The sequence below is a fragment of the Trichechus manatus genome, unplaced genomic scaffold (genome assembly GCF_000243295.1).
Source record: "Trichechus manatus latirostris isolate Lorelei unplaced genomic scaffold, TriManLat1.0 scaffold00013, whole genome shotgun sequence".
Classification (NCBI taxonomy): domain Eukaryota; kingdom Metazoa; phylum Chordata; class Mammalia; order Sirenia; family Trichechidae; genus Trichechus; species Trichechus manatus.
The window spans coordinates 19605369-19626743 of record NW_004443949.1 but is presented as its reverse complement, the minus strand read 5'-3'; the positions used below and the strand labels follow the sequence as shown (position 1 = coordinate 19626743).

Sequence of the window (21375 nt, the reverse complement as noted above, 5' to 3'; positions counted from 1 at the left end):
GTCAGTGGTGGTAGCCAGGCACCATCTAGCTGTACTGGACTCAGTCCGGTCGAGGCCTTGGTAGCTGTGGACCATTAGTCCTTTGGACTAATCTTTTCCTTGTATCCTGTTCTCTTCATTCTCCCTTGCTCCCGAAGGGATGAGACCAGTGGAGTATCTTAGATGGCTGCTCACAGGGTAGAATGTAGAACACTGTCTTTATAAACTGTATTATGCCAATTGAGCTAGATGTTCCCAGATACCATGGTCCCCACAGCCCTCCACCAAATACGACTCTGTCAGAAGTGGGATTCGAACCCATGCCTCCATCTGGAGACCAGAAGTCCCGAAACCAGGAAGTGAAAGCTTGAGTCTGGCACCTTAGACCACTTGGCCATCCTGACACCACACCTGTCTTCTTTTTTCATTGTCCAGCTTTCATGTGCATAGGAGGTGAGTGAAAATACCATGGTTTATGTCAGGCTCACCTTAGTCATCAGAGTGACATTTTGCTTTCTAAGATTTCAAAGAGGTCTTTTGCAGCAGATTTGCCCAATGCAGTATGTCATTTGATTTCATGACCATGGCTTCCATGGGAATTGATTGTGGATCCAGGTAAAAAGAAATCCTTGACAATGTCAATATTTTCTCCATCTATTATGGTGTTGCTTATTGGTCCAGTTGTAAGGATTTTTGTTTTATTTTGAGGTGTAATCCATATTGAAGGCTGTTGACTTTGATCTTCAACAGTAAGTGCTTCAAGTCCTCTTCGATTTCAGCAAGCCAGGTTGTGTCATCTGCACATCACAAGTTGTTAATGAGTCTTCCTCCAACCCTGAAGTCATATTCTTCTTCATACAGTCCAGCTTCTTGGAGTATCTGCTCAACATACAGATTGGATAAGTATGGTAAAAGGATACAACCCCGGTGCACACATTTTCTGATTTTAAGCCACTCAGTATTCTTTTCAAACGACTGCCTCTTCATCTATGTACAGGTTCTACATCAACACAATTAAGTGTTCTGGAATTCCCACTCTTCACAATGTTATCCACAATTTGTTATGATCCACACAGTCAAATGCTTTTTCATTGTCAATAAAACACAGGTAAACATCTTTCTGACATTCTCTGCTTTCAGTCAAGATCCATCAGACATCACAATGACATCCCTCATTCCACATCCTTTTCTGAATCTGGCCAGGTAGTTGTCTTCCAAATTTCTTGGTGTAGATGAATGAGTGCTTCCAGCATTGTATCTAGTTATTGAAGCATCTTGATGAGTATTTCATGGGGTCTTATTTTTCACCAATTCTTTCAGTGCATCTTGACCTTCTTTCTTCAGTACCATCGGTTTTTGACCATAAGCTACCTCCTGAAGTGGTTGAAAGTCAATCAATTCTTTTAGTGCTGTGTCTCTGTGTATTCCCTCCATCCTCTTTTGATGCTTCCTGCATCATTCAATATTTTGCCCATAGAATCCTTCAATATGGCAACTTGAGGCTTGAATTTTTCTTCAGTTCTTTCAATTTGAGAAATGCCAAGCATGTTCTTTCCTTTTGGTTTTCTGACTCTAAGTCTTTGCGCATTTCATTATAATACATACTATATACATTTCATATATAACATACACACACATAGATATATATACACACATGTATTTATTTAAAAATTAAAATAGTTCTTCAAGGTTTATGGTAAATAAAACAGCTATCGCCACTCCGTTCTCCCTATATCAGTGCTCTGCTGCATAGAAGCAGCCATTTTCAACTCCTTTAACTTTTTCTTCAATGTTTCACTCCAGATATCTAAATGTTCATGGAGCTGGGGTTTTTTGATTTTTAAATTTTAGGCTTTATCTATCTTGGTCTTGCTATGGAAAATGAGAATTTAACTATTTACCCTGCCTCAATCCTTTCAATCAAACTGTATCACTGGTTTTCATTAAATTAGTTTTCACTGTTTATATTATTATAAAAGTATAAATACTGTTCAAAGTTGAGTACAATCTAGTCTTCTATATGTTTCCTGTAGGTAGTAATAGACTAATCTTTTCCTTTGCTTAGGTTTCTTTGTATCTCTCACTAATCATCATTCTGCTGCAGAACTATAAAATTTTTCTTAACGTATTCAGACATCTATCACTGCCATTGTTTACTGGAATTCTTCTCTATCCCTCTGGACTAGTTATTCTGTAAGAATACTGCATAGCTCTTATACTGGGTTTTCCCTTTAGTATCTTCATAGGAATCCCCTTTAACCCTCTCCTGTATGGAGCTCTCCATTCCTGGATCCCATATCTTCCTGTTTCATAGTTAACTCTCTCATTTTGGTGACATATATCATCCTGTAGCTTCTAGAGAAAGGGTCCACGGTCTTAAAATGCTTTTATTCTATCTACATTATTAATTTTTAGTTTGGCTGTGTATAAAATTCTAGGATAGAAATAATTTCCTTCAAACCTTAAAGATATTAAATAACTTTCTTCTAATTCCCAATGTTGTTACTGTTTTTTCCTTTTTTTTACTATATATGTAAGTATTTTTTAAATAATATTTTATTGTGTTTTCAGTGAAATTTTACACAGTGGTTTAGGTTCCCACACAAAAATTTCTACACAAGTTGTTCAGAGACATTGGTTACATGCTTTACAATGTATGAACATTTTCATTATTTTCGTTCTGGTCATTCCGTTTCCATTAATTTAGTTTCCCTACCTCTTTACAGTCTCACCTTTGTATTAAAGTAATAGTTGACCGTTAGGTCTCATATAATTTTTTTTTTTTTTTGGCTTTATAGAACAGACATTTACTCTCTCACAGTTTAGGAGGCTAAAAGTCCAGATTCAAGGCATCTGCTCTAGGGAAAGGCTCTTTCTCTCTCTGTTGGCTCTGGGGGAAGAACTTTGTTTCAGTTTCTGTGCCTCAATCTCTTGGTGATCTTCATGTGGCATCTCTTTTACCCCTGTTTGTCCTTGCTTCTCTGCGCCTAATTTGCTGTTTGTGTATCTCAGAAGTGATTGATTTAAGACATACCCTACACCGATATGGCCTCATTAACATAACTAAGAAAATCCTATTCCCAAATGACATTCCATCCACAGGTATAAAAAACCAAAAATCAGGCCTATTGCCGTTGAGTAGATTTTAACTCATAGTGACCCTAAAGGGTGGGACTTAGGATTTATAACACATAATTTGGGGGCACAGTTCAATCCGTAACAATCTGTAATAAAGAAATCTAACTTAGTTTAATCCAGCATTTCCCAACCATGGAATCTCATTTCCCCCCATTATGCTTATTAAATTTCTACTCTCCAACATGAAAGACCAGGGATGTGTAAAGTCTTAAGGGAAGGAAAAGAGCGGGGGAAGGGAAGATGGAACCCGCTGCTTCCTGTGTACTTGTTAACCCAGATAGAGAGAAGAGATGGGGTAGGGAAGTAGGAGTAGAAAAGGAAAGTGTACAGGGAGAGCACATCACTGGCTCTCCTGCACCACCACCACCCCACTCAGAATCCTGGACCAAGTGCAGAGAAGAGGCCCGGAGCAGCCAGCGACTAATAACGTACCCAGGAAATCTGGAAGACCTCCACGCAGATTCCAGTCTGTTGGTTGAGGAGCTGCATTCATGCTTGGCCTCTGTAATTTCCCAGCTGTGTAACTTTGGGCATGCTGTTTAAAGTCCCTGGGCCTCTCTTCAGCTCTGAAGATTAAATTAGATAGTATATGTAGGCAATCTCATACTTTAATGTGACATGGAGGACTTGTTAAAACACAAATTGCTGGGCTCCACCCCCAGGTTTTTTGATTGAGTAGGTCTGAAGGATTTCTAACTAACCAGGTAATGCAGGTGCTGCTGGTGTGGGGACTTTGAGTAATACTGATGTAAGTTGAAGTGCTTTGTAAATTGTATACATCTTAATCAATTAAGTTTATTAATCCATTCTCTGTTAAAATAATGATGTTTTAATAGGATAAGGAGGTCCCTGGGTGGTACAAACCGTTTGCACTCAACTTCTAACCTAAAGGTTGGTGGTTTGAACCTATCCAGCAGTGATGAGGAGGAAAGGCCTGGCAATCTGCTTCCATAAAGATTACAGCCGAGAAAACCCTCTGAAGTAGTTCTACTCTGTAACACATGGGTTAGCATAAGTCAGAATTGACTGGACAGCAATGGGTAAAAGTGTGATAAGGTTTATCTCTTGTCACCTCTATACCTTTGGGAGGAAATATTTTTGTTTCTAGGCAAGGGGAGTGTTTCTCAAGATGGAAGTTTCAATGTATCTGAGGGTTGGCCAGCCTCCCACAGTCCCTTTATCACACTGCCTGGGCAGGTGTCTGCTCTGAACCTGGAGGGTGTCAGTGCCCTCAGACATTCTCCAATGATGGCAGTGGTCAACCGTCCCCTCCACAGATGCTGACACGCCCCCTTGATCACTGTATTCTGTGGAACCCTTGTCTCTCAAGATTTCCTGTGGAAAAAGCTTTTCTGAGATTATATAGCTTAGGGGTGTGTTCTATTTCCCTCTTTGAGCTCAAAATATCCATTAGTACATAAAGGCTCTGAGAAGTCCTGCAGGAAAGAAACCTATTTAACTTTCCTATTGTGGAGCCCTGGTGGTACAGTGGTTAAGAGCTCAGCTGCTAACCAAAAGGTCAGCAGTTCAAATCCATCAGCCACTCCTTGGAAACCCTACGAGGCAGTTCTATTCTGTCCTATAGGGTTCTACTCTGTCCTATAGGGTTCTACTCTGTGCTATAGGGTTGCTATGAGTCAGAATCGACTTAACGGCAATGGGCTTGGCTTTTTTTTTTTTTTTAATGGTATAGGGAAGGAGCCCTGGTGGCGCAGTGGTTAAAGTGCTGGGCTGCTAACCAAAATGTTGGCAGTTTGAACTCCCCAGCTGCTCCATGGGAGAAAGATGTTGCAGTCGGCTTCTGTAAAGATTACAGCCTTGGAATCCCTATGGGGCAGTTCTACTGTATCCTATAGGGTCACTATGAGTTAGGATCAACCTGACGGCAATGGGTTTGTTTTTTTGCTTTTCTGGATGATATAGTAGGCAGAAGCACAGAGTCCAGATCTGCACTGTCCAACACAGTTGTCAGTAGCCACATGTGCATATTTACACTCATGACATTTACAAAAAATTAAAAACTCAGTTTCTTAGTCCCACTAGCCACATTGCAAGTGCTCAATGCCGTATATGGTTAGTACCTACCATTTTGGACAAGTGGGAATATTGCCTTCATTGCAATACCACAACTCTCACTGCCCCCCACCTTTCAAGGCAGGCCAATGTTTAGATTTTTCATGAATATCTTAGTGACCTTGTAATGTTGGCATGATGGAGATTATTATTTCTCTGTTCTTATTGTGAGGGCATTGTTTTTTTTTATTGCAGTGGTTTAAATGAAGTTTGCATTTCAAGTTAGTCTCCCATACAAAAATTTATACATACGTTGTTATGTGATCCTAACTGATCTCCCATTACTGTGACAGCACGCTCCTCCTTTCCACCCCTGATTCCCCATGTCCATTCAGCCAGCTCCTAACACTCTCTGCCTTCCCATCTCACCTCCGGGCAGAAGCTGCCCATTTAATCTCTTGTATCTACTTGAGCTAAGAGGCACACACCTCATGAGTATCACTTTATGTCCCATGGTCCAGTCCAATCCCTCTCTGAAGAGTTGGCCTCAGAAATTGTTTTGGTTCTGGGCTGATAGAGAATCCGGGGGCCATGCTTTCCAGGGTTCTTCCAGTCTCAGTCAGACCATTAAGTCTGGTCTTCTTACTAGAATTTGAGTTCTGCACCCCACCTTTCTCCTGCTCCATCAGGGACTCTTTGTTGTGTTCCCTGTCAGGGTGGTCATTGGTGGTAGCTGGGCACCATCTAGTTCTTCTGGTCTCAGGTTGATGAAGTCTCTGGTTTATGCGGCCCTTTCTGTCTCCTGGGCTAATACTTTCCTTGTGTCTTTGGTGTTCTTCATTCTCCTTTACTCCAGGTGGTTGGGACCAATCGATGTATCTTAGATGGCCAGCTGCAAGCTTTTAAGACCCCAGGCGCCACTTACCAAAGTAGGATGCAGAACATTTTTTTAATAAGCTTTGTTATGCCAATTAACCTATATGTACCCTGAAGGCATGGTCCCCAGATCCCTACCCCTGCTACTCTGTCCCTCAAAGTGTTTGATTGTATTCAGGAAATTTCTTAGTTTTGGTTTGGTCCAGTTGTGCTGACTTCCCCTGTACTGTGTGCTGTCCTTCCCTTCACCTAAGATAATACTTGTCTACTATCTAGTTAGTGAATAAGCCTCACACTCCTCCCCACCCTCGTAACCATCAAAGTATGTTTTCTTCTGTATTTAAACCTTTTCTTCAGTTCTTATAATAGTGGTCTTATACAATATTTGCCCTTCACTGACTGATTAAATTCACTCAGCATAATGCCCTCTAGATTCCTCCATGTGATAAGATGTTTCATAGCTTCATCGTGGTTCTTTATCGTTGCGTGGTATTCCATTGTGTGGATATACCATAATTTGTTTATCCATTCTTCCGTTGATGGGCACCTAGATTGTTTCCATCTTTTAGCTATTGTGAACAGTGCTGTAATGAACATGGTTGTGCATATGTCTATTTGTGTGACAGCTCTTACTTCTTTAGGATATATTTCAAGGAGCGGTATAGCTGGATCATATGGTACTTCTATTTCTAGCTTTTTAAGGAAGCACCAAATTGATTTCCAAAGTGGTTGTACCATTTTACATTCCCTCCAACAGTGTATAAGTGTGCCAGTCTCTCCACAACCTTCCAGCATTTATTATTTTGTGTTTTTTGGATTAATGCTAGCCTTGTTGGGGTGAGATGATATCTCATTGTAGTTTTGATCTGCATTTCTCTGATGGCTAATGATTGTGAGCATTTCTTCATGTGTCTGTTAGCTGCCTGAATATCTTCTTTGGTGAAGTGCCTGTTCATATCCTTTGCCCATTTTTTAATTGGGTTATTTGTCTTTTTGCTGTTGAGGTTTTGGAGTATCTTGTAGATTTTAGAGATTAAATGCTGATCGGATTTGTCATAGGCAAAATTTTTTTCCCAGTCTGTAGGTTGTCTTTTCACTCTTTTGGTGAAGTCTTTGGATGAGCATAAGTGTTTGATTTTTAGGAGCTCTCATTTATCTAGTCTCTCTTCTGGTGCTTGTGCATTGTTACTTATGGTTTGTATTGTGCTTATGCCATGTATTAGGACTCCTAGCATTGTTCCAACCGATTTTTGTATGTTTATCTTGCACCCTGAAATTTTGCTGAAATCTTTGATTAGTTCCAGTAGTTTTCTTCTTGATTCTTTCGGGTTTTCTGTGTGTAAGATCATATCATCTACAAACAGAAATACTTTGACTTCTTCCCTACCAATGTGGATGCCCATTATTTTTTTTCTAGCCTGATTGCTCTGGCTAGGACTTCCAGCACAATATTGAATAAGAGTGGTGATAAAGGGCAGCCTTGTCTGGTTCGCATTCTCAAGGGGAATGCTTTCAAAGTCTCTCCATTTAGGATGATGTTGGCTGTTGGCTTTATATAAATACCCTTAATTATATTGAGGAATTTCCTTTCTATTCCTATTTTGTTAAGAGTTTTTATCATGAACGGGTGTTGCACTTTGTCAAATGCCTCTTCTGCATCGATTGATAAGATCATGTGGTTCTTGTCTTTTGTTTTATTTATGTGATGGATTATATTGATTGTTTTTCTAATATTGTACCATCCCTGCATACCTGGTATAAATCCCACTTGATCATGGTGAATTATTATTTTTATATGTTGCTGAATTCTATTGGCTAGAATTTTGTTGAGGATTTTTGTGTCAATGTTCTTGAGGTATATTGGTCTGTAATTTTCCTTTTTTGTGGTGTCTTTACCTGGTTTTGGTATCAGGGTTATGCTGGCCTCATAGAATGAGTTTTGGAGTATTCCATCCTTTTCTATGCTCTGAAATACCTTTAGTAGTAGTGGTGTTAACTCTTCTCTGAAAGTTTGGTAGAATTCTCCAGTGAAGCCATCCGGGCCAGGGCTTTTATTTGTTGGGAGTTTTTTTAATTACCTTTTCAATCTCTTCCTTTGTTATGGGTTTATTTAGTTGTTCTACCTCTGTTTGTGATAGTTTAGGTAGGTAGTGAGTTTCTAGAAATTTGTCCATTTCCTCTAGGTTTTCAAATTTGTTAGAGTACAATTTTTCATAGTATTCTGTTATCATTCTTTTAATTTCAGTTGGGTCTGTTGTGATATCACCCATCTCATTTCTTATAGGGGTTATCTGCTTCCTCTCCTGTTTTTCTTTTGTGAGTTTGGCCAGTGGTTTATCAGTTTTGTTGATCTTTTCAAAGAACCAGCTTTGAGACTTGTTAACTCTTTCAATTGTTTTTCTATTCTCTATTTCATTTTATTCTGCTCTAATTCTTATTATTTCCTTCCTTCTGGCGCATGTGGGCTTCTTTTGCTGCTCTCTTTCTACTTGTTCCAGTTGTAGGGTTAATGTTTTGATTATGGCCCTTTTTTCTTTTTTGGATGTGTGCATTTATTGCTATGAACTGACCTCTGAGCAGTGCTTTTGCTGTGTCCCAAAGGTTCTGGTAGGATGTGTTTTCATTCTTGTTTGTTTCTGTGAATTTCTTTCTTCCATTCTTAATTTCTTCTATAACCCAGTAGTTTTTGAGCAAGGTGTTATTCAGTTCCCATGTGTTTGATTTTTTTTCCTTGCTTTTTGTGTCGTTGATTTCTACTTTTATGGCTTTACGGTCAAAAAAGATGCTTTGTAATATTTCGATGCTTTAGATTTTGTTAAGGCTTGTTTTATGGCCTAATTTATGGTCTATTCTGGAGAATGTTCCAGGTGCGTTGGAAAAGAAAGTATACTTGGCTGCTGTTGGGTGGAGTGTTTGGTATATGTCTACGAGATCAAGTTAGTTGACTGTAGCATTTAAATCTTCTGTGTCTTTGTTGAGATTCTTTCCAGATGTTCTGTCCTTCACTGAAAGTGGTGTGTTAAAGTCTCCTACTACTATTGTGGAGCTGTCTATGTCTCTTTTCAGTGCTGATAGAGTTTGTTTTATGTATTTTGGAGCCCTGTGGTTGGATGCGTAAGTATTTATTATAGTTATGTCCTCCTGGTGTATTGACCCTTTAATCATTATATATAGTGTCCTTCCTTACCCTCTGTGGTGGATTTTAGTTTCAAGTTTATTTTGTCAGAGATTAATATTGTCACTCCTGCTCTTTTTAGAGTGTTGTTTGCTTGGTCAGCTCATTTGAGTCTTGAGCCACTGACTCAACTCCAACCATTCTCTCATTCCTGAAGCAGAGTCTTGACCATCTTATTACAACTCATACTATTCCTGTTTTTACTGCTTTCTTGCCCCTGGTGCTGTTTAGTTCCTGCCTTTTCCCAAGTCTGGTTTTTAAGCCATTCCATCCATTCTATGACCTTCCAGAATATTGCAATAAATGCCATTTAACTATAAGTTCCACCACTCCCCTGTCAGTTTGTCATTCTGTGGTGGCTTGCATTTTGCTGATGTTGAAATATATTCCACTGGTATTTCAAATACCAGCAAGGTCACACATGGTGAAAAGTTTTCAGTAGAGCTTCCAAACTAAGATGAACTAGGAAGAAAGGCCTGGTTATCTACTTTTGAAAATTAGCCAGTGAAAACCTTATAGATCACAACAGAACATTGTTTGACTTGTTTGCTTTGGACATACCATCAGGAACGATCAATGGCTGGAAGAAGACATAACGTTTGGTGAAGTAGAAGACCAAGGTGGGACAGGGAGACCCTTAGTGAGATGGACTGGAACAATAGCTTCAACTTGAACACACTGGTGATCATGAGAACTACGCAGGACTGAGCAACGTTTCGTTCTGTTGTACATAAGGTGGCCATGCTTTGAAGTCAACTCAACGGCAGCTAAAGACAACGATAAATTAGCCAAAGTTGAGTCCCCTTACTTGGAATCAGAGAACCGTAATTGTGTATCTGAGGATATAAATTGGGGATCACCAGCATATAGACGATATTTAAAGCCAAGTGAGGGAGTGAGATTACCTAGGGAGAGAACATAAGTACCCAAGAGAAGGATCAAGATACTGCAGGAACAGGAGAAGTCAGAAACCCTGAAAGAGCAGTCAGTGTGAAAGGGGAAAACCAAGGGAAAGTTATATCACAAAAGCAAAGAGAAAAGAAGTGTTCCCAGAAGATGAGTCCAGTAAGATGAAGACAGAGAAGTGAACTTCGGATTTGGAAACTTGTAGTTCATTGGTGATCTTGGTGAGAGCAGTTCCAGTGGACTTGTGAGGACTAATGACCAGCTGGAAAGTGTCAATAGGGAGTGGGAGATGAAGAAAATGAGATAGAAATGTAGCTAATCCTTTCAAGAAGTTTTGCTGAGAAGGGGAACAGAGAAATAGGAACATAGCTGTGGGCAATGTGGGATCAAAGACGGTGTTTGTGTTTTTTGTTATTATTATTTTTTTACAGTAGAAGAGAACAGGGTACATTTTATGTTTATGGGAATGATCCAGAAGAAAGAGAGATAACTGTGATTTAGTAGATGAATTTTAACTACAATAGTGAAGTCCTAGAGAAGCTGAGAGAGGATGAGATTTAGAGCATAACCTCTAGCTGTGTGACTTTAAGACTCCTACTTCTTCTCCCTGCCACACCAACATTTCAGTATGTATTAAATTGGGAATTTAGTAATATCTATTTTTATAAGAGTAAAGAAAAAAATTCAAACTACATTAGACAGTTCTATACACATTATTAGAAACCTACTAAGTAAAAGCCCTGTGCTTTGAGTAGTTAGAAAAACGAAGATAAACCAAGATATAGTCCCAATTCTATAGTCACTCACAATGGGATTTCTTGGTCTGGTTGAGTAGACTGAAATGATCTGGTAGGTTGAGAGGCTGAGGCTTCATAACAATATACTACATTTTTTATAACACTTTGGGGTCTTTATTGAGCTTTATCTTGAACTACTGAATTTTATCCTCACTACAATGAGCAGTCATGAAATCAAACGACACATTGCATTGGGCAAATCTGCTGCAAAAGACCTCTTTAAAGTGTTGAAAAGCAAAGATGTCACCTTGAAGACTAAGGTGCGCTTGACTCAAGCCATGGTGTTTCCAGTCGCCTCATATGCATGTGAAAGCTGGACAACGAATAAGAAAGACCAAAGAAGAACTGACGCCTTTGAACTATGGTGTTGGCAAAGAATATTGAATATACCATGGACTGCCAAAAGAACAAACAAATCTGTCTTGGAAGAAGTACAACAAGAATGCTCCTTAGAAGCAAGGATGGCGAGACTTTGTATCACATACTTTGGACGTGTTATCAGGAGGGATCAGTCCCTGGAGAAGAACACCATGCTTGGTAAAGTAGAGGGTCAGCAAAAAAGAGGAAGACCCTCAACCAGATGGATTGACATAGTGGCTGCAAAAATGGGCTCAAGTATAACAATGATTGTGAGGATGGCGCGGGACTTGGTAGTGTTTCATTCTGTTGTACATAGGGTCACTGTGAGTTGGAACCAACTCCAGGGCACCTGACAACAACAAAAACAATGAGAGATATCTATACTATTTTACAGTTGAGAAAATTGAGGTTAAAAGAAAAGGAAGAAAGGGAAGGAGGGAAGAAGAAAGGAAAGAAGGGAAGGAGAGAGGGAGAGAGAGAGATAAAGAAAGAATGAAAAAAAGAAAGAAAGAAATTCCCTTCGAGTCATAGTATGCCAAAGGTTACTCAGTTACCATGTAGTTATTGGACTTATCAAGCTAGAACTCAGGCCTCCAAATTGTTCCTTACTCACCTTACCACCTTGTCTGGACTTAGTTCTGGGTAAGTGTGGATGTAGTAGTAGCGTTTTTGTTTTGTTCCATTTTGTTTTTGTTTTAATAGGAAGCACTCGTCATTCCTTCTTTCTCACTTTGCTAGTCTAGTAGGGAGTGTCCCTCAGAAGCTTTTCTGGGAAAGGCCATTGGAATACATCAGTGCTCTCTCCACTCAATGGAAGATTGTTTCTTCTGCTTTACTTCCCTAGATGATGGAGAATGTAAAATACTGTTCAGCTTTATATGCATTCCCAGAGTAATACACAGAGGAAAACCCAATACAGGTTTGTTCTATACTCATCTAACGGTGGGGCGGGGGACGGGGGGGGGGGGGTGGGGGGATCATTGATCATTAGGTGGCTCTCCTCCAGAAATAATTGGCAGACTTTTTTTTACTCCATCATCCAGATAGGGCCTTGGGGCCTTTTGCTTCCAGAAGGAAAAAAGAAGAGAGAGTAAACTGTTTAAGAGCCTTGCCCAGAAGTAACACACATTTCCATTCAATGGTTGAGAACTAGGCATGTGACTCCACCTAGATACAAAGAAGATGAAAAATGTAGTCCCTGGCTGGGTAACCATTTCCTGGCAACAACTGTAAACTGCAGAAGAAGAAGCATGGATTTTTTAGTGGATGATTGGCCATCTCCGCCACAACATCTAAAATACAAAATTTACACAAGTATTGTCTAATATTTAATACTAAATTGCAAATAGTAAGTAGATTTCCAATTCATATCTAACATTCACAAGATGATCGAATTTGCACAGAATCTACCTCTGATAGAAACCCAGGCCATGAGGAACTTGCTTTCTAAGCTAGGATGACATACGTAACACAGATATGATTTATCAAGGCCGTGCAGAGAAGAGGAAGGAGATCATGCAGGTTCCACTGCTGGCCGTGCTGTTAACTCATTTTGTGATCATGTTCAGACAATTTCACTCCCTCTGGGCTTTGCAGTACCACACCACTTAAACCCTCTAGTGTCGTTCAACTCCAAAACTGTTAGCTTTTTCAGCTATGAACTGTTGTTGTTGGCTGTTGTGGAGTTGAACCCTGACTCATGACAACTCCATGTGTTACAGAGAGTAGTACTGCTCCATTGGGTTTTCTTGGCTGCAATCTTTATGGAAGCAGTTTGCCAGACTTTTCTTCTGTGGAGCTGCTGAGTGCACTCTAACTGCCAACCTTTGGGTTAGCAGCTGATGGCAAACAGCTTACGCCACCCGGGCTCCTTTCAACTATGAGTTAATCTACAAATACGTCACAGTATAAACACACATAAATTACCCAATAACGCTGATATTTTATAAATTCATTGTAATTTTTTAGTTTTTAAACGGTGTTGGAGCTAAGCAAGTGAATAACTTTGCAGTGACTAAAAAGTTGCAAGATGGGCATCAAATGCTAACCAGTTTCATGGGGTAATTCACATGTGAAGTCTTTGAAAGCAGTGAATATGGACATATTCGACTCTTCACCTTCAGTTTCTTGTATATAGAAGGCCTTCATAGACGTTTGTTGAAGTGAATTAAGTAAATTTTCGTGAAAATCTTTGTTGAACTGGGGAGATGTAGCAAGTGAGGTTACCGTAGGGATCTGTCTGAGGCCTTTTCTATTTCAATTTTTTTATTACTGCGGTAGGGGAAGATGCAGATCTGGAAACATATTCATAAAATTTTAAGATGATCCTAGCTTGGGAGAAGTACCAAACACCAGGGAGACCTGAAATATAATCCAAAGAAGTCAGAACTGTCTACATAAAAAGAAACTTGGCCTTCGAAAACGTAAATGATGAGATGTGGAAGAAATAGTATGAATTCTTTCCAGGCAGGGGAATAAAAGAAATCTGGAGTCTAAGAGCGATAATAATTTGCAAATTAGATCTGTGTTTAATGTGCTATGGATGTAAACAGAGCCAGAGCTGTTTTGGCCTGAATTCAGGAAGCTTCATATTATAAATGGGCCAGAAAATTAGTTGTCCCTCTCCCTCTCTGAGTGATTTTGAAAAATTTTTAAATTTACAGTGTTCTAATTTCATCGAATATTATTAGACAAAAAGCTAAAATATCAATCCAGAAAGGAACCACAAATATGAGCAGGAATAAGACCAATGACAGTTTTTACAGTAGATTGAGCATCAACTATTAGCTTCGGAAGGCACTTTACTGACACAAAAGCCTTAAATACTGACTATAATCTGATTTAATTTTCAAAACCGCTTTCCAAGCTGGATATTTTCCCCCTATTTTACTAATGACGAGAAGAAGCTCAAAGAGTTCTCATAATTTGTCAGTCTAGTCTGTGGATTCCAAAGTCATCCTGCTTCCAAATTCCATACTTAGATGAGAACAAAGAAAATAAGAAAGTATCATTTAGCTAGACATCATAAAGCAAAGATGTCACTTTGATGACTAAAGCACGCCTGACTGAAGCCATGATATTTTCAGTCGTTTCACATGCATATGAAAGCTGGGCAATTAAAGTAGAAGACTGTAGAAGAATTGATGCATTTGAATTATGGTGCTGACAAAGAATATTGAATATACCATGGACTGCCAAAAGAATGAAGAAATCTGTCTTGGAAGAAGTACAGTCAGAATGCTCCTTAGAAGCTAGGATGGTGTCTTAGTCATCTAGTGCTGCTGTAACAGAAATACCACAAGTGGATGGATTTAGCAAAGAGAAGTTTATTCTCTCACAGTCCAGTAGGCTACAAATCCAAATTCAGGGCATCAGCTCCAGGGGAACACTTTCCCCATCCACTCTGGAGGACTGTCTGTGTCATCAATCTCAGCACAGGAACCTCAGGTCCAAAGAATGTGCGCTGCTCCTGGCACAGCTTTCTTGATGGTATGAGGTTTTGGGGGGACACAATTCAATCCATGACAGATGGTGAGACTTTGTCTCGTTTACTTTGGACAGGCTCGTAGGAGAGACCAATCCCTGGAGGACGACATCATGCCTGGTAGAGTAGAGGGTCAGTACAAAAGAGGAAGACCTTTAACAAGATGGATTAACACAGTGCCTGCAGCAATGGGCTCAAACACAGCAATGATTGTGGGGATGGCACAGGACTAAGCAATGTTTCATTCTGTTATGCATGGGGTGGGGATGAGTCAGAGCTGACTCGACAGTATCTAACGACAACAACAATATCACTTAGCTAAGACTATTACCAAATATTTGCTTTAACCAGCATGGACTATGCTGGTTTATGAGATGAAATCCATCATGAAACTGTAGTATGTGTTACGTCTTAATATCCACTTGCCCTGGACACAGGAGCTCAGTTGCCTGGACCACACTTTTGAGATGAGATTTGAAAGCATTCACCCCATTCAGCCTGTTTTCCTATCTCAAAGATAAAAGGCCTGTCTACCTACTTGCCACTGCTGGGATAAGAGGGAAAATAGCAAAGAACATGGACTCCAGTATCATACTGACATTGGTCTTATCCATGTTCCTCTACTTGATCTATCTTTTTGTACTCATTTTCCTCATCAATAGAACGGGTAGTAGCACCTTATTTCTTAGAGTGGCTAATGAGAGTGACATGAGATAATGTCTGGGGCATAGTGAGCGATCAGTAAATGGGAGTTATTATTATAACTGCATGATGAGTATTATACATATTAGCACAGGGTAATACCAGTGGTTCCCTTCAGACAACTGATTGGGAGTTTCATCTGTAGTTATGGCGATGGTGTCAGGCATTCCTCTACTGCACAGACCACGCTATATAGTTCATCTTTGTCCCTTTTCCTTTGTCTCTTTTTTTCTCCATTCTGTCCTCTACCCTTCACACTTTTGAATTATTTACATATAACCTCACCCACCTACTCTTCTTGTTCATGAGGAAAAGGAAAATGCCTTGTTCAATTTTTTATCCCATAACATCAATAGAGTGCTTTACTAGCTGTAAAAATTAAACAATTACCTCATAAATAAGTAAAATTAAAAACCTCCTTTAAGCAACAACAGTAATTTTTAAAAGCTCCCCAATCACACAAAAGAAAAATTAACAAATGCAAAACACAAACTTTACTCATTTGTTTCATATTTATGCTTTAGTTTTAAGAATCAAGGCACTGATTGATATATCAAATACACTGATTACTTTTAATCCAGAATGAAAACTTCAATAACTTAATAAAAAATGCATACAAGACAGAAAGTAAAGTTTAACAGCTATTGAATTTTATTAAGCCTTAGGCAAAATCACAGTCAGATTAAAGGAGTTTCCTCTGAAGGATAAAAAGATAAAAAAAGAAAAAAAAGGCTATCTGAGAAACACTGGTAAATGCAGAATCTATCAGCAAGAGTCTACTTTCTTTTAAGAAACTATCAAAATCTGTAATGTAGCATACATGAAATCTACACATAACTAAAATGGAAAAAGCACTCAGGATCATTACTTGCTTCCCAAATATTTTTGTTACAGCTCATTTGATTTTCTTTGCAACACAATGAGTGAAATATCTTTATTGAATGCTGGGGTGTAGGAAAGGAAGAGAAGAGAGAAACAGTTTATGGTAAGCCATCAGCTGAATGTACAGGTGTTTTGAGTGTGCACACACATACTCAAGCCAACAAAAGGTTAAACACTTAGTTTATGTCAAATTGTTCTATTTGATTATGGTTGATTGAAATGGCCTTTCCATTATGATAATGAAAATCACTGCACAACACACAAGCACCCCAATTTAAACAATAGTCATATTATATGAAGATGGTTATCATCAGAATGTTCTGGGAAAAGATTAAAAAAACAAGATAGTTCCAAAGGCCAATCATTAACATTAGCACATACTGTTGATGTAGACGATGAGGAACTTGAAGGATTTGGAATCAACAAGTACTTTGACTATGAGGAGAATACGTTAAGTACATAAGTACAAGATAAGGAAACCAAAATATATTTGAGATTCCAGTTTTATTATAATTCAATCTTTCTTAGTTCCTCTTTCTCTGAATTGCTTCAGATATAAATCTTCAATAATTAATTACAAAAAGGCTTTGTACTGTAGGTCGAGACAGAATGATACCATCTAGGCAGCAATCAAGACTTGTAAAACGAGAGACCATCCACCTGAAAATAGTAGCAAAAGTAGTCTATGCAGAGCACATTTTTATTTGGATAGGTTTCAGAACTAAATTTTATTATTTTTATTCAGGCTATTATTAGTGAAAATGAAAGAATGAGAGAAAAGAGGAAAAAAAAGATTAAGCCCAAATTCTCACTTCTTATGTAAGACTCTTCTTATGTAAGACTGACCCTACTCAACATTATTTTTTAATAGTTCTGCTTTCAGGGACTACGTTCTAGAAACTAACTTGAAGCCTTCCTCCTGTAACTTTTCTATGCTTTTAGTGATTAACAAGTAAGTTGCAAAATATGATACACATAGATTATCTGATTTAAAAAAAAATAGAGGTACTTTTTAGTAATAACATCAAGAGTTCTTTTTGCGAGATTTTAACAAATAAACCTATACAGAGATGGAGAAATTTTTTTCTAGAGTCAATTTTCAATAGGTAAAAGTAGAGTATAAAATTATCAGTGGGGCAGAGATAAAAGTCACCATTATATAAGTTTTGCTACATCCAATAATTCTATAGTCGTTTTTGCTTATTGATTTGAGGCAAATTGGTTAGCGACTCTCAAATTTCCAAGTTGAGATATGCGTTAGTTACCAGGACATATCTTTAGCTCTCTATAAGAGAGAGAGACTATACAGCAACATGAAAAGAAAAATTGGCACAGCAGCACTTACGAAAATACCTCCTAGGGGGAGGGAGAGGTTGGCAAACGAACGTAGAAGGTGTGCGTTATTTGTGTAAGAATATGGTAGATCTATAGCTTCTCCTCACTCATTCATTGACGCATGCATTAATGTATTCATATATTCATGCATTCACCAAAGACAGTTTGGGGTACCTCTTATTTGCACGGAAACCCTAGTGGCGTAGTGGGTAAGAGCTACGGTTGCTAATCAAAAGGTCAGCAGTTTGAATCCACCAAGCGCTCGTTGGAAACCCTATGGTGCAGTTCTACTCTGTCCCATAGTGTCGCTATGAGTCGGAATCGACTCAACAACAATGGATTTAGTTTTCTTATTTGCATAGCACTTTTCAGAGTTGGGACGATCTTAGGATAATTAAGTCAAAGTTTGCAAGAGCTCAGCTGTCTTATAGACTCCTGTCAGTAAGGCATGCTCAGAAATGGTTGTAAGGTTCTTAGACCCTAGATTCAGTTAATGAATTTCTTAGGTGGACATCAGAAAATATTATAATATGGAAAAATGCCACTGTGGACAGCCAGGTTTACCATGGAAAAATGTCCCCAGAATAAATAGCACTCTTTCTCTACAGGCTGTATGAGCACCTGCTTCAGGGCCACAAACTAAAGTCACATTAAGGTTGGCCCACAACATACCTGCATGGTTCCAGAGCTTCTTGTCTCTGCATCACCACTGAGTCCCTTGGCTTCCAGCCTTGAGAGTCCACTTCCATTTACCATACGCTTGGACCTAACACTTGGTTCCATCTCTCTCTCAAGCCATTATCATTGCTTCTTTGCTTGACTTAAGTTCAAACTCTCATCTAGCTACTGCCCTGTCCCACCTGATACCTGGAAGCCCCAAATTCATCACATCTTTGTGGGAGCAGTGCTCTAACTAATTTCATGCCTCTAGAAGTGAGACTCAAACAACTGGGACCCTAATGAAAATATAAAGGAAAAAAAATGAATATTAATCACCAAATAACCCTGATTACATTATAATTAAAATAAAATTTATTTTTAAACAAGAAAGAAACCTCCAGAACTTGTGCTTATATCTCTTTCTTAGGTTTTTTTTTTTTAAAAAAAAGAAGTTTTCTAGGTTTCATTGAAGGATTCATTTACTCTCCAAATTGTTTTATTAAAGTGTTGAGCATTTGGTCTGCAATATAAATAAGAATTTCTACTCATAAATTGCTATTATTTGGGTAGAGACTCCTAGAAATGGTTCGTCTCAGGAAACTGCATTTTTATGAAAGACCAGAAAAATTGCTGGAGATTTTCAGGCTGTCTAGAGCAAGCTAAGAATTATTCTTATCATTCATGTGTTCTAGATCTAAATGTCATTTTATTAATACTTTCTATATATTAATATATGAAGTATAGCCTTCTTAGAGTATGCTACTCAACCTAGATTTTTCTCCCCCTTAGGGATATCACAGCTTCATAGGAAAAGAGTCAATCAGATGAACAAAACAAGGAAATATTCCCAGTGACTTTATTCTCAGCTCTGGTGAAAGCCCAATTTATTGATATTTGTGACTGCCAAAGAGTTTATATGTCAGTTAGAATTAGACTTACTTATATATGATGTAAAACACAAAATAAAAGTGACCAATTATACAAAATAGAGGATTACTTCTTTCTCACATAATAAAAGCCCAGAATTGCAGCCTTGGATTGGCATGGTGGCTCCGTGGTGTCAGGGATCTAGGCTTCTTCCATCTTGCTCTTTCAGCATCCTAGCATGGGCTTACAATTCTCAAAGTGATCTGAAGTTACAAAATGTCTGCTCCAGCTCTAACTCTTCCATCTGCATTCTAGGTAGCAGGAGGGAAGAAGGAATTGAAGAAGGCTTGCCTATTCCCCCCTTTAAATTCCTACACTCTCACTTGACTTAAAACTTAGTCACACGGCTGCATCTAGCTACAAGCAAGTCTGAGAAATGTAGCTCCTGGGCAGAAAAATTTGCTGCCCTGAAGTAGATCTGTACTGTTGTTGTTTACTAAGGGAGGAGAGGAGAAATGGATGTGGAGATAGGTAACCAGAAGTCTCATCCCCAGTTGATGTCTCTGTTAATGGTCTCCTTCATTCATTTTCCCTTCTATTGTTAAAGCCTGCACCAAGTGGTAACTTCACAGATCTGAGAGCTATCAGCCATGTAATCAAAATCTTTTAGCTTCTTATAGACTGGATAAGGTTAATTATAATCTCCATACCTAGGAAGAAGCTTTTGCTTATTAAATAAAAAAAATAACCAAGTGTCACAAACAAACCACCTTTGAGCAAATTAACAAAGCACTCCCTTGTTCTGGGTGGACAACCCAGCACCAAGGCACTGGTTTGGTGAGCCCAGTGGGAACTGGATTTTAGACCTCGTAAGCCCCTACTTACAGGGGACTTAACCAGTATAACCGTACAAGGTGGTCCTGGCAGGAGCCTCACTCTTCCACAATTGGATGGAAATAATGCAGGAAGCCACACTGCTTTGTGTCCATCTACTATTGTCAACCACCACCTATCTTCCAATTTGTGTTACTGTGGTGGCTTGTGTGTTGCTATAAGGCTGGAAGTTATGCCACCAGTATTTCATATACCAGCAGGGTCACCAGTGATGGAGAGATTTCAGCAGGGCTTCTAAACTAAGATAGACTCGGAAGAAAGGCCTGATGATCTACTTCTGAAAATTAGCCAATGAAAACTGTACGTATCACAACAGAATATTATCTGATATAGCGCTGGAAAATCTAGGTTAGAAGGCACTACATCATAGCTGCAACAAAGGACTCAAACATACCAAAGATCATGAAGGTGGTGCAGGACTGGGCAAAGTTTCATTTTTTTGCCATGAGTTAAAGCTGACTTGACAGCAACTAACAATGACAACAAATATTGTCAGATGCTGTCTTCTTCTGGGCTACTGATGACTTAGAACAATGAGACGACAGTTACAAACGTGGTGCTCATGCGTGAAAACCACCTGGCTTTGTTCTGTTTTTTCCTTTACTTCAGTCTTCCTTCACTCCTCTTTCTCCTTCATCCACACCCATATTGTATCAGTCATGAAGTTTTATACATTCTGTTTCTTTCACGTCTCTCTTTTGTTGTTGTTGTTACATTACATACTTTTTTAAAAAAATATTTTATTGTGTTTTCAGTGAAGGTTTACACAGCAGGTTAGGTTCTCGTTCAACAATTTCTGCACAAGTTGTTCAGTGACATTAATTACATTCTTTATAATTTTCACATCTCTTAAATGTGTCCAGTTTTCCCCAACTCCACTCTGTGGTTTAGGCTAGTACTTTTCAGTTGGGGGTGGTTTTGCCACCCAGGGAATATTTGGAAATGTCTGGATGCCAGAAACGCTACTAAACATCCTACAATGCACAGGACGGCACCCCCCAACAAAATATGGTCCTATTCCAGTGTTCCCTATCAAAGAGAATCTGCCTAGTTGTATAAACCAAAAACTCAGTAGTCAGTCTTGATATCTTCTTTCCCTCACCATTGAGAATCAATCTTCTACCCAACTAGCAGATTTTACTTCATAGATATCTCTTAATTCCATCCACTTTTTTCCATCTCCACTACTATCACCATCTGTAATGTGTTGAATTGTGCCCCCCAAAAATATGTGTTGAAATGCTAACCTTTATACCTGTGGATCCAGAATCCCTAGTAGTGCAATAGTTAAGAGTTCGGCTGTTAAG

The 21375-nt window shown here is 38.9% G+C and overlaps 1 non-coding gene across 1 annotated transcript; it reads right to left on the bottom strand.

The window, feature by feature from the left end:
• Window positions 1-276: 276 nt before the first annotated feature.
• TRNAL-CAA (transfer RNA leucine (anticodon CAA)) lies at window positions 277-383 on the bottom strand. The gene is made up of 2 exons: window positions 346-383; window positions 277-322 (listed from the first exon to the last, which is right to left on the bottom strand). It is a non-coding gene; the product is annotated as a tRNA-Leu (tRNA).
• Between the last annotated feature and the right edge of the window lie 20992 nt (window positions 384-21375).